The sequence below is a fragment of the Panthera pardus genome, unplaced genomic scaffold (assembly GCF_024362965.1).
Source record: "Panthera pardus isolate Hobbes unplaced genomic scaffold, ASM2436296v1 HiC_scaffold_27, whole genome shotgun sequence".
NCBI classification, from domain to species: Eukaryota; Metazoa; Chordata; class Mammalia; order Carnivora; family Felidae; genus Panthera; species Panthera pardus.
Genome location: NW_026526843.1, coordinates 39,397,272 through 39,413,741, shown reverse-complemented (window position 1 = coordinate 39,413,741; position 16,470 = coordinate 39,397,272). Strand labels below are relative to the sequence as shown.

Below are 16,470 nucleotides of genomic sequence, written 5' to 3'. Positions count from 1 at the left end.
ATGATTCATAGCCCTTATGTCTTGTACAAAGTAGTGCCTATGTCCATCAGTCTGGTTTTACTGGAAGGACAGGAGTTTTGCAGCCACTAGTACAAAGAATGATTAAATCTTTATCTATGAAATCTGCCACAATTGGTCATACTCCCTCTAGTGATTTCAGGTTTTAGGGGATACTGGCCAATTTAGGCAGAGGCGTTGTGGGCTCAATACAGACTTATAAAGGTTCTATGTCCTTCATTTTTCCCTTGTCTGTAGATGGAGCCCAAAGGACATTGGGTACTGAAGAAATTAATTCAGAAAACTGAAGTAATTTTAAGGGGACTCAGGAGTAATCTATAGGTGGTACTCAAGTAGTTGAGGGAAGTTATCAGTAAGATGGCATACTGGGTTATCAGAGTCTAGGAGATCAAGAAACAGCCTTTGAGTACATACCTTATAGTAGCTCTCCATTTTGCTCAAAGGTCCATTCTGAATAGGTTAGGGAGTGTGGAAGGACTGCAGTTAAAGGCATATTGAGAAGTTAAGGGTCCCTAAGAGATAGGCATATGGTTAAAAGAGAAGGAGAAAATGTGTTCAATTGGTAGGTCCCACCTGAGATGTTTTATTAACCTGACAGAGAGTGGTAGGAAACTAGAAGCAATTAAAAGTATTGAGTGTGACTCTAGTGTCTACTAAGAATGAGATTGAACAATCATTTATGAATACATATAGCTATTTCTCCTTGCTGATCCAAAGGCAGTTGGGAAAACTGGAGGATTCCTTTCTTTGGAGAGGAGAATCACTTTGTTTCTTTTTAAAAGAATTAAAATTTTTTTATGTTTATTTATTTTTGAGAACAAGAAAGAGCACAAGCGGGGGAGGGACAGAGAGAGGGAGACACAGAATCGGAAGCAGGCTCCAGGCTCTGAGCTGTCAGCACAGAGCCCAACACGGGGCTTGAAGCCACAGACCACGAGATCATGACCTGAGCTGAAGTTGCACGCTTAACCGACCCTCTTTTTAAAAATGTTTAATTTTGATTTTACTTTAATTACACTATAGCTAACATACAATGTTTAATTAGTTTCAGGTGTACAATATAGTGATTCAACAATTCCATTTATTACTCAGTGCTCATCAAGATAAGTGTATTCTTAATCCCCTTCACTTATTTCACGCATCTCACCTGCCACCTACCCTCTGCTAACCAGCAGTTTGTTCTCTATAGTTAAGAGTCTCTCCTTTGGTTTGTTTCTTTTTTCCCCTTGTTCATTTGTATTGCTTCTTAAATAGCACATATGAGTGAAATCATATCGTATTTGTCTTTCTCTGACTTATGTCACTTAGCATTGAAGTCTCTAGATCCATCCATGTTGTTGCAAATGGCAAGATTTCATTCTTTTTTGTGGCTGAATAATGTGTATGCATGCGCGCGCATGTGTGTGTGTGTGTGTGTGTGTGTGTGTTTGTGTGTGTTTGCGTGTGTATCACTTTTTTATCTATCCATCTACCAATGGACACTTAAGCTGCTTGCATAATTTGGCTATTGTAAATAATGCTACGTAGTGGTGCATATATCCTTTCAAGTTAGTGTTTACATATTCTTTGGGTAAATACTGAGTAGTGCGATTACTGGATCATATGATAATTCTATTTTTAGTTTTTTTGAAGAACCTCCATACTATTTTCCACAGTGACTGCATCAGTTTGCATTTCCACCAGCAATGCATGAGGATTCCTTTTTTCCCACATTCTTGCCAACACTTGTCATTTCTTGAGTTTTTTGTTTTATCCATTCTGACAGGTGTGAGGTGACATCTCATTGTGGTTTCGACTTGCATTTCCCTGATGATGAGTGATGTTGAGCACCTTTTCATGGGTCTGTTGGTCATCTGTATGTCTTTGGATATATGTATATTCATGTCTTCTGCCCATTTGGGAAAAGTTTTCAATTAGCAATAATCGCGCCTTGGATAAACCTCATTGGCTACGATACTGCCACTGTGAAAAGCTTCTTCTGCCCATTTTTAAATTGGATTATTTGTAGGGTTTTTTTTTTCGGTGTTGAGTTTTATAAGTTCTTTATATATTTTGGATAGCTTTATCAGATATGTCAATTGCAAATATCTTCTCCCCTTCAGTAGGTTGCCTTTTAGTTGTGTTTATTGTTTCCTTTGCTGTGCAGAAGCTTTTTATTTTGATGTACTCCCAATAGTTTATTTTTGCTTTTGTTTCCTTTGCCTTAGGAAACATATTTAGAAAAATCTTGTTAGAACTGATGTCAGGGAAAATACTGCTTGTGCTCTCTTCTAGGATTTTTATGGTTTCAGGTCTCACATTTAGGTCCTTAATCCATTTTAAAAAATTTAATTTCAGTGTAGATAACATACAATGTTATATTAGTTTCAGGTGTACAATACAGTGGTTCAACAATTTCATACATCACCCAGTGCTCATCATGACAAGATTTCTTAATCCATTTTGAATTTATTTCAGTGTATGGTGTAAGAAAAAATCCAGTGTCCTTCTTTTTTATGTAGCTTTCCACTTTTCCCAACACCATTTGTGGAATAGACTTTTTCCCATTGTGTATTCTTGCCTTCTTTACTGAAGATGAATTGACCATATATAATCATGGGTTTATTTCTGGGCTCTCTATTCTGTTACATTGATCTATGTGTCCACGTTTGTGCAAGTACCATACTGTTTTGAATACTAGAGCTTTGTAATATAACTTTAAGTCTACAATTGTGACATGCCCAGCTTTGTTTTTCTTTTTCAAGATTGCTTTGGCTACTCAAGTTCTTTTGTGGTTCCATACAAATTTGGGGATTGTTTGTTTTAGTTATGTGAAAAATGCTTTTGGTATTTTGATGGGAATTGCATTAAATCTGTGGATTGCTTTGGGTTGTATGGACATTTTAACAATATTTGTTCTTCCAATCCATGAGCATGGAATGTCTTTCCAATTGTTTGTGTCATCAATGAATTCTATTTTTCAGGGTACAGGCCTTCTCACCTCTTTAGTTAAGTTTATTTCTAGGTATTTTATTATTTTTGATGCAACTGTAAATGGGATTATTGGCTTAATATTTATTTATTCTGCTTCATTATTGATGTATAAAAATGCAACAGATTTATGTGCATTGATTTTGTATCCTACAACTTTACTGAACTCATTTATCAGTTCTAGTAGTTTTTTTGGTGGGGTATTTAGTGTTTTCTATATATAATATCATGTCGTCTGCAAATAGTGAAAGTTTTAAATTTCCCTTATCAGTTTGAAGGCCCTTTATTCCTTTTAGTTGTCGGATTGCTACGGTTAGGATTTCCAGAACTATGTTGAATAAAAGTGGTGAGAGTGGACATCCTTGTCTTGTTCCTGTTTTTAGGTTGCAAGCTCTCAGTTTTTCCCCATTGAGTATAATGGTAGTTTTGGGTTTTTCATATATGGCCTGCATTATGTTGAGGTAGTTCCCTTTAAGCCTACTTTGCTGAGAGTTTTTATCATGAATGCATGTTGTACTTTGTCAAATGCTTTTTCTGCATCTGCTGAAATGATCGTATAGTTTTTATCCTTTCTTTAATTGATGTGATGTGTCACATTGATTTGTGAACACTGAATCACCCTTGCATCTCAGGAATGAATCCCATTTATCTGTTGTGAACGGTTTTTTAAATGTATTGTTGGATTCAGTTTGGTAATATTTTGTTGAGAATTTTGCATCATGTTCATCAGAGATATTGGCCTGTAGTTCTCTTTTTGTAGTATCTTTATCTGGTTTTGTTATCAGGGTAATTATGGCCTCATCAAATGAATTTGGAAGTTTTCCTTCTTCAATTTCTTGGAATAATAGTTTGAGAAAACTAGGTATTAACTCTTCTTTAAATGTTCAGTAGAAATCACCTGTGAAGCTGTTTCATCCTCAACGTTTGTTTGTTGGAAGTTTTTTGATTATTGATTCAACTTCATTCCTGGTAATAGGTCTGTTCAAATTTTCTTCCTGGTAATAGGTCTGTTCAAGTTTTCTATTTCTTTCTGATTCAGTTTTGGGAGGTTATATGTTTCTAGGAATTTATCCATTTCTTGTAGGTTGTCCAACTTGTTGGCATATAATTTTTCATAGTATTCTCTTATAATCTTTGGTATTTCTGTGGTGTTGGTTTTTCTTTCTTCTCTTTCACTTCTAAGTTTGTTTGAGTCCTCTCTCTCTCTCTCTCTGTCTCTCAATGAGACTGGATAAAGGTTTACCATTTTTTTTTTCTTGATCCTTTCACAGAATCAGCTCCTGGTTTCATTGTTCTATTGTTTTTTTGTTCTTGTTTCTATTTCATTTATTTCTGCTCTAATCTTTGTTATTTCTTTCCTTCTACTGGTTTTGTTTTGTTTTTTTCTAGTTCCATGTATTGCTCTAAACTTACCACTTAGAATAGCTTTTGCTGCATCCCAAAGATTTTGGACTGTTCTGTTTTATTTTTATTTGTCTCCATGTATATTTTGATTTCCTCTTTGATTCCTTGGTTGACACATTCATTGTTTACTAGCATGTTATTTAACCTCCATGTATTTGTGCTTTCCAGATTTTTTTCTTTTGGTTGATATCTAGCTTCATAGAACCGAAGTCAGAAACGGTGCATGGCTCAACTTTGATCTTTTTGGATTTGTTGAAACTTGTTTTGTGGCTAATATGTGATCTATTCTGGAGAATGTTCCATGTGCACTTGAAAAGAATGTGTATTCTGCTGTTTTAGGATGGAATGTTCTGAATATATCCGTTAAATCCATCTGGTCCAATGTGTCTTTCACAGCCAGCGTTTCCTTGTTAATTTTCTGTTTGGATGATTTGTCCATTGATATAAGTGGAGTGTTAAATTCCCTGCTATTATTGTATTACTATCAATAAATTCCCTTATGTTTGTTATTAACTGTTTTATGTATTTTGGTACTCTCATGTTGGGTGCATAAATATTTACAATTGTTATATCTTCTTGCTGGATTGTTCCCTTTTTGATTAGAGTGTCCTTCTCTGTGTCTTCTAACAGTCTTTGTTTTCAAGTATGTTTCATAGGATGTAAGTATTGCTACCCCAGCTTTTTTTTCAAATCCATTTGCATGATAAATACTTCTCCATCCTTTCACTTTCAATCTGCATATTTCTTTAGGTCTGAAATAAGTCTCTTGTATGCGGCATATAGATGGGTCTTTTTCTTTTTAAAAATTTTTTAATGTTTATTTATGTTTGAGAGACAGAGCACGAGTGGGGGTGGGGGTGGGGAGAAAGACAGGAAGATACAGAATCCAAAGCAGGCTCCAGGCTCTGAGCTGTCAGCATAGAGCCTGATGTGAGGCTTGAACCCATGGACCGTGAGATCATTAACTGAGCAAAAGTTGGATGCTTAACCAACTGAGCCACCCAGGCACCCCTAGATGGGTCTTTTTCTTAAAATCCATTCCATCACCCTATGTATTTTGATTTGAGCATTTAGTGCATTTACAAAGTAATTATTGATAGGTATGTATTTATTGCCATTTTGTTACTTGTTTTATGGTTGTTTTGTATTTCTTCTCTGTTCCTTCCTTCCCTTGCTCTCTTCTCTTAGGACTAGTTGGCTTTCTTTAGTGATATACTTGGATTCCTTCCTCTTTAGTTTTTGCATATCTATTATTCACTTTTGATTTGTGGTTGCTGTTCAAGTTATAATGACATAAATTTGTGGTGTGTGGATTTTTTCTTTGCTTATTATGCTCCCTGCAAAATGCTGAACTAAAAAGCACTGGATTCAAAGTGTTATAACTCATGAATGGGCGTGGTCTGCCAGACAATTTAAGCTTCTGAATGCCATCTGATATTTCAGGCTCAAGGCAATTAACAAAAAATATGCAGATTGCTGTTGGGGTGTTAGCTTTGATGCTTTAAATTTGGTTTGTAATGGGTCCCTAAAATTAGAGACAGATTGTTCACACCCTTATTGATAGGTTTGGATTATTCCTCAGTCAGTGAAAGAGGGACAACCTTCAGGGATTGTGTAGAAAGTTTTTCCCTCTGTCTCTGCTCAGGCAGATCCTGTCCCATTTTTCAAAGCCTAGCTCAGATACCACCTCCTCCATGCAGCCTTCTATCTCTATGGCTTTTGCATGTCTAGAGAGTTCTGAAGGTGGGGATTTAGAAGTTAGAGGGAGCTGAGAAAGAGAAAAAGGAGGAGAAAGAGGTCAGAGCAAAGGACAGAGAACGGAGAGGTAGAAATCCAGGAGGGGTTTGGGTTATCAGGGGAAGACACAGAGTTAGAAAGAAGGAATTCTTTAGGGAGGGAGAAGGCTGAGGTTGTTTTAAACAAAGAATCAAGAGATTGGAATCTTTCTGATCTTATTCTTTTCTCAGAATCACCTTACCAGTTAAAGAAAGCTGCTTGTTGTTAGCCATTTTATTTATTTGTTTGTTTGTTTGTTTATGTGTTTGTTTTTTGTTCTAAGGCAGAAGTCTTTATGTGTCCCAAGAATCCCAAATGAACCCTTGCCATTCAAAATTGTCTTCCTCAAAGTTATTCCACTTAGGTCATAATAAAAGTTCCATCATAGAAGAAGAAAGAAAGGCGTTCTACCTTAGGATCATCACCTCATTCTCTGATCCCAGAGAACATAGACGTCCAGAGAACTCACAGAGACAAAAAAAAAAAAAATAGAGACAGTGACTTCATTCAGACAATAGGTTAACTCTCTCAAAGAATCAAAGCCTGCAACTTTCATGCTACAAAGAACTAGAGCACATGAGTGGGAACAGGACATCACATGTGACCCGATAGGGGCCTCTAAGAATGGAGGGAGAGATGCCTTGACTTGTGTTCTTGCCTGAAATCTTAGTAGGTTCAAGGGCTTATCCAGACCCAACTGGAGTCATTGCACCAGACTGTCACATACAAAATAGTTAAAGTGATTGAAATAGAGGTTACAGGCTTTATTCAGTTCAGGCACATCTGGGAATGCCTGACATCAGATAACTCCCTGAGCCAAAGTAGTGTTGGGGTTTTCATAGGATGAGAAAAGAGGAGTATAGAACTGTGGTCTTGCACCAGGATGCAGTATTGTTCTAGCTAGGATGCTAGAATCTAGGATACTAGATTGTTCTAGCTCTCGGGATTGTTGGTGCAATCTCATTTTGGCTGCTGTCAGAGCAGCTCTTCTGAAAGTGATCTTTGTTAGCCTGTGGGTTGTCTATTAACAGTCTAATGCCAGTTGAGGTACAGAAACAGAGAGCTAGAAAAGAAAGAGAACAACAAGAAGAAATAAAAAGAAAGGTGACAACATTCCAAGCAAGGAAAAACTGGGGTTTGTTTTAATTCTTTTTTTTTTTTACTTTTTTTTAACTTTATTTTTTATGTTTTAAAATTTACATCCAAATTAGTTAGCATATCGTGCAACAATGATTTCAGGAGTAGATTCCTTAATGCCCCTTACCCATTTAGCCCATCCCCCCTCCCACTACCCCTCCAGTAACCCTCAGTTTGTTCTCCATATTTATGAGTCTCTTCTGTTTTGTCTTCCTCCCTGTTTTTATATTATTTTTGTTTCCCTTCCCTTATGTTCATCTGTTTTGTCTCTTAAAGTTCTCATATGAGTGGTCATATGATTTTTGTCTTTCTCTGACTGACTAATTTCACTTAGCATAATACCCTCCAGTTCCATCCACGTAGTTGCAAATGGCACGATTTCATTGTTTCTGATTGCCAAGTAATACTCCATTGTGTGTGTGTGTGTGTATGTGTATATATATATATATATACACAGGCTTTGAAAAATGGGACAGGATCTGCCTGAGCAGAGACAGAGGGAAAAACTTTCTACACAATCCCTGAAGGTTGTCCCTCTTTCACTGACTGAGGAATAATCCAAACTATGTGCTGCTATAAACATGGGGTCCATGTGTCCCTTCGAAACAGCACACCTGTATCCCTTGGATAAATGCTTAGTAGTGCAATTGCTGGGTCGTAGGGTAGTTCTATTTTTAGTTTTTTGAGGAACCTCCATACTGTTTTCCAGAGTGGCTGCACCAGCTTGCATTCCCACCAACAATGCAAAAGAGATCCTCTTTCTCCACATCCTCGCCAATAACTGTTGTTGCCTGAGTTGTTAATGTTAGCTATTCTGACAGGTGTAAGGTGGTATCTTATTGTGGTTTTGATTTGTATTTCCCTGATGATGAGTGATGTTGAGCATTTTTTCATGTGTCGGTTGGCCATCTGGATGTCTTCTTTGGAGAAGTGTCTATTCATGTCTTTTGTCCATTTCTTCACTAGATTATTTGTTTTTTGGGTGTTGAGTTTGATAAGTTCTTTGTAGATTTTGGATACTAACCCTTTATCTGATATGTCATTTGCAAATATCTTCTCCCATTCTGTCGGTTGCCTTTTAGTTTTGCTGATTGTTTCCTTCGCTGTGCAGAAGCTTTTTATTTTGATGAGGTCCCAGTAGTTCTTTTACAGTTGCCTCAGCTTTCACCAATTCTATGCACCCTTCACTCAGGTACACCAATTCTCAAGTTCAAACCTCAAATTTCCCCCTCCCCCTGCGGCTTAGTTCTATACATTCCACTGCTCCCCCTAATACTCCCCTGCACTCCAGTTTTGTTGCCTTTGTATCCTCTGCCCCATAGTTACAGGAAAGGTCACATCTTGTTGGGTGTGGAGACTGAAATCAGGGAGAAGAATCATGGAGAAGGCTGTATCTGAGTTAGGCCTTGAGACGGGACAAGATCTGCTTGGGTAGAGGCAGAGGGAAAGAACTTCCAGAAGCATACAATGGTATGAGTTTGTTAATTCTTCAAATAGAATATTATGGAGGACTTTCTTTGTGTCAGGCATTAATTGTGTTCTGGGTAAGAGTGTGGGTTTTGAGGACAAAGACTCAAACCCCAAGGCTTGCCACTTCCTGGCCATACGAGGGGTTGTGATCAGCCATAACATAATCAATGAAGCAGGCTGGGTGGAGGTTGACAAATTAGAGAGCAAAAGTCCTGTTTAACAAGGACGACTCCTGCTCAGATGCTGGCAGTCATAGCCATGTGGTCTAGTTGGGTGTGATATTCTGATAGTTCAAGAAAACTGAAATTCTGGATTTTTATGTGAAATATTTTTATTTTTAAAATACTGGTCATTAAATTTAAAAAGATAAATTTACAAGTTAAACTGCACATATCTGTAGGCTGGTTCTCTTCATGGATGGCAAGTTGGCCCACTCTGACTTAAACGCTTAACTCTTGGGGGTGCCTGGGTGGCTCAGTTGGTTAAGCGGTTGACTTCAGCTCAGGTCATGATCTCACAGCTTGTGAGTTTGAGCCCCTCATCAGGCCTTGTGGTGACAGCTCAGAGCCTGAAGCCTGCTTCAGATTCTGTCTCCCTCTCTCTCTGCCTTTTCCCCACTTATTCTCTGTCTCTCTCTCTCTCTCTCTCTCTCTCTCTCTCTCAAAAATAAATAAACATTTAAAAAATTAAAGGCTTAACTCTGTACTTAGTAGAACAAACAAGGCCCTCCAATAAGCACTTCTGCTTCATTTCCAGCCTTGTTTTCCCCTACATCTCTCCTTCTCTGCCACTCTGTGGCCCCACATAGTAAAATTCTTGCCCAGATGAGCCTCTGTGTTCACGTAGAGGTCATTGGAGAGCTTTTCTCCATCTGCCCACTTCAATTTTCTTCTCTGGACTAACATCTCCTATTCTTCAAGAGCCATCTCCTTTCAGAAGCCTTCACTAACTCCTTCCCCATGCTTCCAAAACCCATGGACACTATTAGCTGCATCCTATGGCCATTCCTTGTCTACTTGCCTTTCTTTTCCACGAGTTTAAGTATATTATGTATGGGACATAAGAGCATGCAGTAGATATGTGTTTGGTAAAAGAATGAATGGAATAAATGTATGTTTCCAATGTCACTTACTATATGTAAATATGCACCAAGAAAAATATATAAGTACCTTTCTGTATCCACTCATCCATTTTTCCAGCAAATACTTATTGAACACTTATTTTATGCCAGGGACTGTTCTAAGTGATGGAGATACAAGAATGAACATGCCAGACAAAGTCCCTGCCTTCACATACCTCATATTTTAGTGTGGGAAGACACTAAAGAAAATATTTAATCTAATGGAAGATGGGGATAAATGCTATGAGAAGAAAATAAAGGCAGAGAAAGGGCTTAGAGGGTGACAGGTATACTTTCTGACAGGGATCTCTGGGAAGGTGACATTTGAGGAAAGGCTTGTGGGAAGGGCAGGAGCAAACCATACAAATAGACAGAAAAGAACATGCAGGCAGAAGGAACAGTAAGTGCAAAGACCCTGGGGTAGGACCATGATTAGCATATTTGAGGAATAGCAAGGAGGCCAGAGTGGCTACAGAGGAGTGAGCAAGGGGGAGAGTGGTGAGAGTTGAGGTCAGAGAGGCAATGGAGGGCTAGACTGTCTTATCATCACACCTCTCAGTCATTCATTGAACACAAACCTTGCTGAATAATGGAGTAAGGAATATGAGTCTTGGTGGAATGTGTGGTGGCAGTGCCAGGGAGATATGCATAGGTCAAAAACAGTTCTCCTCACAGATACATGCTTTGCGTAGCGCCTTCTCTACCCAAAGTCTTTACCACATGGCTCTCAGATGCAGGTCCCACCTGAGACCAGGCACTGTTTGCCTTGGGAGGGTCATGAAATGGTGGAGATTGGCCAAAGTTATTTCCTGCTAGTTGGGGTTGGGACCAGGCTGTGCACCTCCACCCAGTTGGAAAGGGCTCTAGAGTCGTTATTCATCAGATACGTTACTGTTTAGAAAAAGTCCCGAGTTTCCCACTTCTACACCTTTTCCTCTCCCAGAAAGCCATACCAAAAGAGAAGACCTATGTTCTACTTCCTGCTTGACCTCCACAATGGTTTGTGAGAGCCAGGACAGGTCTGGTGCTCTGTGCAATGAAGGATCAAGACTTGATGGTCTAATGCTATATGTCACATCTGTGCCTTGACCCTTTCTGCCTGATGGGCCACTTGATTTCTAACTTTGGAAGTGGGCCTTCTATAGCTATCTTCTGGTAGCTGCACCCAGGTGGGAATATAGCTATACTACCTATTCAAAAGCAGTGGTAGTGGTGAGGTTGGACTGAAGCCTCAAGGTCCTTGCCTTTCCTGCATGCCCTGACATTCTTACCATTAATCCTTCTTCACAAGCAAAGGTGCGAGGCCATCTCCAGGGATGACACCTGGGTGCCAGAAGGCTTGTAAACCCACCCTGCCCAAGTGGGACTCCATCATCTTCCTGGGGTGCAGAATGAAAGAGCATCTCCTCTGAGGGAGAGACACAAGGTTCCATCCAGGACTGTCAGAAAACCACTAGGAAAGGCTCAGGCCAGGCTTCCTGCTGAGTGGCCCTGAGCAGATCCACAATATGAGGAATAAGGGACCACAGGAATGTCAGTGTCTGGGAATGCTGTAATGGATGGTAGTTCTGAAGAAAGACTTGGTCATCCTTGTAGCTTGGTCTGGGGCTACTTGCTGCATAAATTCTTCCTGAGCTGTGGCATTTTCATACTTTGAGGCACAGTTTAACCCCCTAAATGAGCGCAAGGAGGAGGACACAATTTGTCAAGGGCTGGTAACTCAGAGGAAGCTTGCCCATTCCAGCTTTGCTGATTTCAGCTCTGTGCTTCCCCCAGAGTTGCTGTTGCAAAGGATTGTGGGAACCCTAAGTCTTCCTACTCATCAGAAGTACAGAACTGTCTAGTACTTCTAGTACAGGAAGGCTTGAAGCAATAGAGGAGGCTATGAGGATAGGGGAGCTGCTGTACCCCAGTGGCCCAACCCCCCGGGAAGAGGGAGGGACCCCAGCTAGGGAAGGAGGACAGATACTTCCCTTAGACTCTAAAGGTTAGAGCATGCTGTGAGCTCAGACAGGCCTGGATTCCTGGCCCAAACTGTTTCTTTTATGAGCTCTCCTTGTAAATTTAGGGGCATATTAGGAACCTGGACATCCCTTCACTTTAAACTAGGAGCCACAAGGGGCGCCTGGATGGCTCAGTCGGTTGAGCCTCTGACTGAGGCTCAGGTCATGATCTCACCGTTTGTGAGTTCGAGGCCAGAGTTGTGTTCAGTGCTGACAGCTCAGAGCCTGGAGCCTGCTTCAGATTCTGTGTCTCCCTCTCTCTGCCCCTCCCCAGCTCATTCTCTCTCTCTCTCTCTCTCTCTCTCTCTCTCTCTCTCTCTTTCTCAAAAATAAATAAACATTAAATAAATAAATAAACAAGATCACATGAAGTGAGCCAGGTACAAGCAGTTGGTGGTGGGGACTGAGTGAGCCCCATCTGAAGGCAGCAGCCACTCCTGAGGTCCTCTCAGTTGCCATGTTGAAATCTGCCTGGATGGCTCTCCCTACCAGTTGTTTTAAGTTTATTTTTATTTATTTTGAGCAAGAGAGAAAGAGGGAGAAAACAAGCGGGGAGGGGCAGCGAGAGAGGGAGACAGAATCCCAAGCAGGCTCCACACTGCCGGTGCAGAGCCTGATGTGGGGCTCAAACTCATGAACCGTGAGATCATGATCTGAGCCAAAACCAAGAGTCAGATACCCAACTGACTGAGCCACCCAGGTGGCCCTCTACCAGTTGTTTCCAAGAAAAAGAGCTTCACACAATGATTTTAGAAACTGCCCACATGTTTCAATGTTGATAAGGAATTGCATTCGTATTTATACAGCAAGCACATCTAATACTGCTTACTATATGCAGACACTGTTCTAAGCATGCGGCAAATAATAACTCAGACAATTCTTAGGACAATAACAACCTCACGAGGTAGATCTTCCTTTACCTCATTTATTGATGAGAAAAATGAGGCACAAAAAATTAAGTAATTTGCTCCCAGTCCTTCCTCAGCTGGTAAGTGGCAGAGCCGGGCTTAAAGCCAAGCAGCCTGACTGTAGTCCATGCTCTCTGACGCTATGTTCTGCTGCCTCATTAAAACTAGCAAATGAGCAAACACAAAACAGCAAAAACAAAACACCGTGCAGGACAAAAAGCAAGCAGACGAGCAGATGCAAAAACAAGCCCTTCATTTGCCTCCTCTGCTTGAAACCTGATCCGGCACAATTGGACACCTTTGCTGTTTTCCTCTGCTTTTGTCGTCCGTCTTCTTTGTCAGTTTCTTCATGCCCAACCCCCATCTTAACAACACTCTTTCTTAGATATTCCCAACGCTGATTTGTTTTCAGCCCTTTCATAAAGCAACCTGGCCTCTCGGCCTTGTCATGTTTGCTCTCTGAAATGCTACCTCTCACTTTTCATGGTTCATTCTCGATCTTTCCCTTCAAAAATTCTACTCAAATCCTCCCAGAATCCCTGTCTCCTGCCAGGCGGATGCCCAGGGACTTATTTTGCAATGAGTATTTGGGGGCTCACAGCCACCCCTTGTAATGGCCCACATTTCTCTTTCTATACTGGTATTATTTGCTGTGTCGCAAAATGCAGTCTTTATAGACATGTACTTCTTAGTATCAATCCCTGTTTTGTGTGTATTTGTCTTATCTTTCCAGCAAGAGTGGAAGCCAGGAAAGCAGGGGCTGTTTTGTATTCTACTGTCCCTTTTGCAGTGCCAGGAAGTCACATCACATAATCGGCAAAGGCATGAGCTTTGGAGAAGTAGCACTTGGACCCAAGCCTTGACTTTGCCACTTACAAACTCTGTGACCAATGAAAACTCACTTGACCTCTCTGAATCTCCTTCATAGGATTATTTTGAGACATAATGCATACAGAATGCTTAACTTGGGGCCTGACAATCATCTGGGAAGCCTTAGCACTTGACAACTCTTATTACCATGTCCCAGGTACCTTGAATCAGCTTGGGCAGCGGCAGAAGGCTTCAATCACTGGGCTCTAAACAGATCTCTAGTCCGTAGGGTTAACTTCACTCAGGTATATGGCATTTTTAGGAAATGTTGAATAGGACTGGCTGGGGAAAAAAAAAACACAACAACCCAAGGCTCTACAATTATACAATTAGAATGTAATTTTTTTTTCGTTCAAGTCAAGTTTGACCTCTGCTAATTGGAAGGAATTGGAAGGAAATGAGAAGATCTAACATCTCTTTGGGTTGAATAGGTGGGTACATGTGTGTGCACACGTGTGCAAGCTTGCTCCTGCACATACATGTGATTTTTCTCAAAGCAGAGCCTACGACATGTGTTTGTACAGTGTGTCAACACAAATTGCCTAGGAGTAGGCTTCCCCAGATACTTTAATGTACACAGCAGGTTGAGTCACACTATCAGGTAACACAGAGTTCCTGGTACTAACCCCTTCCAGACTCCCTACTATCGCTAGGTAAGCAATCCTAGGCTACTCAACACAAGCTGACTCATACTTACTGTTAAAACATGACTTGCCAAAGGAGAACTTTCTGCATGATTCTTCCATCCAGGAAAGGAAACAAAGATTTCCCAAATCTAAGAGTAGAGAACTTCCATGATCCTACCTACATACACTCCTGTTTCACAGTCTTATTGGAGGTCACTTTTGGAAGTTCTCTGGAGGACTTCCAGGAAGGTGTCCAGAGAGCACATTTAGGGACTGTGTATTCACACCAGGTTGTTTGTTGAGAGAAATTCCAGTCCTTACACACAGGGATGGAAAGGAGAAGAGAAACTCACTGCTTAACACCATCACAGAATTCACATGAGAACCCATAGTCTGGGACTCCCAGCCTCCTGGTTTGGAGAATTGTAAAATTATGTGCCACCTCTTCTTTTTACTGTTTTCAAGACAAGTAGGTGTTAACCTGGAATAAGGAAGTTGTTGTTAATGAGAATGATGTTATTCTAGGTTTGTTTTTCAACAAATACACCAGGATCATGCACATCCAAGTGAGTGATACCCTTTCAAATAGTCACTTTGACATATCACAAACTTGGAAAAGTGAATTCACCAAACATAACTATGCCCAATCCTTCAAGTCACAGTATACCATAAGTTCTGAGCACATATTCTGGAGTCAGCTGACTTGAGGTGAGGTCCTGACTCTGGCGTTTATCTGATCTTCAAAAAAAATTCTCTCTGAGCCTCATTTTTATCGATAAGATGGTTACCAGGGGCTGAAGCTTTGGCCAGCAACAGCCCTATCTGTGAGGAGGATGACTGGCAGCCATTTCACAACAGCAGACTGGTAAAGGAAGGTTAAAATAGCTGCTCACTAGATGTGTGTCCTAAAGGATGGGGAGGGGGAGCAGGAGCCAAAAGGTACCGCCCAGCAAAGAGAACACAAAACTACCCAATACATGTGTAATAAGATGTGGGTTATATAACAGGAATAGTTGAGGTCAGTTGAGAGAGGTGAGAATATGAGTCCTGAGTCTATTTGTTGCTGTACATGAGATTTATGTAAATTGCTTCATTTCCCTAAACTTCTATTTCTTCACCTTTAAAATGGGGATAATAATCCTACTTACCTCATAAGACTGTGAAGAAGATTAAGTGAGATATTGCATATAAAGCACTTAGCACAATGCCTGGCCAATGTGTGCATGGATGTGTGTGTGCGTGTGTGTGTGTGCGTGTGCGTGTGTGTGTGTGTGTAAAATCACCTAAACATGGTCCTTATCCTCATTGGGAGCTTGCATTCTTAGAGGTATGAAGAGAACCAGTACATGAATAGTTGTGATATCCACTAAGTGCTGTGCAAAAGGTATTAATTAATGCTATAACAGTGAGATCACATCATGTGGGAATCAGGAGACAATCTATGGAGGAGTTAACATTTGTGATGAGGCTCACAGGATGAGTAGATTTCTGATAATTCAACTTGGCGAGGTGGCAGATCAGGAAGGAAGGAATAGGCTTGCAGAGGCACAGGGATGGAAAAGTAAGGCATGTGTTCAGGGAAAAGAAAGTATTCAGTTTTGTTTGGAGACCACTTGTAAGGCCTTGGCCAGCCCTGACATTCTTTGGTGCTACAAATTGCAGAACATAGTCAGGAGGGGTAGGTTGGACACCTATTAAACGCTGGATAATGTTTATGCCTTGGAAAAAAGGTTATGGGGAGTCATGGAAGATTTTTGAGTATGAGAATGACCCGTTTAGATTGAACTTTAGGAAAACCTATCTGGCAAGATTATATAGGATGGATTTGAGACAGAGGAAAATTGGAGGCCAGGAGACGGGCCAGGAGGTAACCACAATTATCTAAATGAGAGCTAACAAGGACCAAACTAGAGGATGACAGGACTCATATTCTCACCTCTTTCAATCGACCTCAACGATTCCTGTTATGTATTTCACAGGTAGTTTTGTGTTCTCTTCACTGGGCAGTACCTATTGGCTCCTGCTCCCCCTCCCCATCCTTTAGGACACACATCTAGTGAGCAGCCATTTTAACCTTCCTTTACCAGTTCACTGTTTTGAAATGGCTGCTAGTCATCCTCCTCACAGATAAGGCTGTTGTTGGTCAAAGCCTCAGGAGATGGAAAAGA

General features: G+C 40.5%; 1 pseudogene; it reads right to left on the bottom strand.

Annotated features, from left to right (window-relative positions):
- Window positions 1-1,908: 1,908 nt before the first annotated feature.
- Window positions 1,909-1,992, bottom strand: LOC128774043 (U4 spliceosomal RNA; annotated as a pseudogene).
- Between the last annotated feature and the right edge of the window lie 14,478 nt (window positions 1,993-16,470).